A 2,862-nucleotide genomic window follows, 5' to 3' on the forward strand; every position below is an offset into this window, starting at 1 on the left:
TGCGGTACGCGGGCCTCTCACTGTTGTGGCCTCTCCTGTTGCGGAGCACAGGCTCCGGACGCGCAGGCTCAGCGGCCGTGGCTCATGGGCCCAGCTGCTCCGTGGCATGTGGGATCTTCCTGGACCGGGGCACGAACCCGTGTCCCCTGCATTGGCAGGTGGACTCCCAACCACTGTGCCACCAGGGAAGCCCCCCCAGCAAATCCTTTTAAGGGGGCGCAAACATGCCACAGAAATTGACTGATTTGAAGTTGACCTTCTTTTATTTTCTTTGACCAACCTCTAAGTGAAATGCTTAGGAACAGAACAATAAAATGTTCAGAAGGCAACTAGTGTCGCCAAGGAAGATAGTGAGATCTCACTGACCCACACATTTTTTAAAGAAGATTTTTCTGCTTATCACACTTTTATTGTAGAAAATTTGAAAAATATAGGATAAAAGTATGAAGAAATGAAAATCACCTGTATCTTACCATCTAGGAATAACTGCCATTATCTACTGGAGATAACTGACCATTTTTTTTTTCAAAGAAACATGAAGCTCGAAGCTTCTTTTTTTTTTTTAATGGAAATGCATTTCATTTATTTATTTATTTTACTTTACTTTTGGTTGTGTTGGGTCTTTGTTTCTGTGCGAGGGCTTTCTCTAGTTGTGGGAAGCGGGGGCCACTCTTCATCGCGGTGCGCGGGCCTCTCACTATCGCGGCCTCTCTTGTTGCGGAGCACAGGCTCCAGACATGCAGGCTCAGTAGTTGTGGCTCACGGGCCTAGATGCTCCGCGGCATGTGGGATACTCCCAGACCAGGGCTCGAACCCGTGTCCCCTCCATTAGCAGGCAGATTCTCAACCACTGCGCCACCAGGGAAGCCCATAACTGACCATTTTGGTGTATTTCCTTCTTGTCCTTTTTTTTTTTCTTTCTATGCCTAAATATAGACTATTTTCTTATTTAATTAGAGTTATTGTTAATTTCTTTAATTTAAGTGTACATAGGACTTTATGCTTTTATAAGCCATATAAAATCTGTTTCCTCCTTTGTTGCTCATTATAATTCAATAAAGGATGTAGGAAGGATCTTATTCTCATATTACAAGTGAGAAATCAAGGTCCAGAAGGTTAAGTGATTTTTCTCGAGGTCACACAAGTGGTCCAGGAGTCTCATTTGTCATCAAGGGGTCTTTCTGTCTGATCCCAGTCCTCACTGTGTATAGAGGCCTGTCCCATCAGTGGGATAGCCCTAGGATTATTTATGGCCGCAAGACTGACTGTTATTTCTTTCCCCATCTCCAGAAGGTTTGATTCAGAGGGTAAGGACCCACACACCTCTCGGTACAGTCTAATTATAGGTGCTGAGAGGGAAGGTGTAGAAGATAAAGTACCATCATTTATGGGGTAATCCAACCTGCATTCCAGATGATGTACTGTGTTAAGCACTTGTGGACTCTACCTGTCTTATGACCTCTGACCTCCAAATCCTTACCCATCCATCCCCTCTTCCAAGGGAAGCTGCCCAGCCATCACCTCTGCTGCCTCACCTGCCAGGCTTAGTGCCAAGGTGCTCTGGGCCTTAGCCTCATCTTATCTGTGTCCCAGGGCTGGATTATGATTACAATCTGGTATAAAAAGATGTTCGATGACAATCAGATGTTCTTCCTCAGGAACTACTAAACATGGGGAAGATTTACCAGTGATTTACTGAGGCAGAGGGTCAGGACAGAGTCACGGCCAAAGCCAAGTGTAAAATGTGATTATGATGGAGCAGGATATTTGAATATGTTGGCAGAGAGAAAAGAACTGTGTGAATCACAGAGAGAATCAGAACCATGGAGGGAGAGATCAAGAGACCAACCCCACGTTGCTTGTTCCTGGGGTTTCCAGGTTCATTTCCAGCCCCTGTGTATCTGACAATAACTATCTTCACCCACCACCTCCCTGGAGGTGCTCGTCTTTGCAACCAAGCAAGGCAGCCTGCCTGAATGGTCACAAATCTGCAGCCCCGTAGACTGGAAGAGACCTTCCAGAAGGCCTTGCTTGCCCTCCCAGTTTTGAAGATGAGAGAGCTTAGGCTGCAGAGGGGAGAGGACTTGCCCATGGTCAGCAGGTCTCCTAAGTCTAATCCAGGTTCCCTACTGTCTCCAGGCCATGTGCTTTCTTGCATCTCAGCCTCGGCTTCCTGCCATTTCGTTAAACTTGACGGTTGGGCTCATGCTTTCTACATCCATTTCTTCCACTTCCTTTTGCTGTGTATATTGCTAAACGCTGAGTAGGTGCTCAATAAGTACTTGTTAACTTGAAGGGGAAGATGCTTTCGGTCAGAGGCAGTGATGGAGGTGGCCATTGATGAAAGCTCCCTTGACTGATGGACAGGCTGGCATTTTGGGTGAGTGTGAGACAGGACCCCTTGGCTCCTGTACAGTCACTAGTCTTTGAGGTTGGAGGTGACTCTTCATACTATGGATTTGCCACAGCAAAACTGAACAAAGAGGATGGTTTTTGCTGTGTCTGACAGGCAGAATCTATCACCAGCAGTGTATAGCCAAGAGAAAGGAGGTTCAGAAAATGTGTGCACATCTGATTAGACTGTATGTCTCCTGGGAAAAATTGAATATGGTGCATTATATTTATTGGTTGTTTGGATTCTCCAAATCTTTTTTTAAACAATATAGCCAGAATTTAACTTGACCAGAGTAAGAGGGAGGGAAAAAGTAGTTCAGAAATGGTATTTTAGGGGCTTCCCTGGTGGCGCAGTGGTTGCGCGTCCGCCTGCCGATGTGGGGGAACCGGGTTCGCGCCCCGGTCTGGGGGGATCCCGCGTGCCGCGGAGCGGCTGGGCCCGTGGGCCATGGCCGCTGGGCCTGCGCG

This window comes from Physeter macrocephalus, chromosome 2, assembly GCF_002837175.3.
Source record: "Physeter macrocephalus isolate SW-GA chromosome 2, ASM283717v5, whole genome shotgun sequence".
Taxonomy (NCBI): Eukaryota; Metazoa; Chordata; class Mammalia; order Artiodactyla; family Physeteridae; genus Physeter; species Physeter macrocephalus.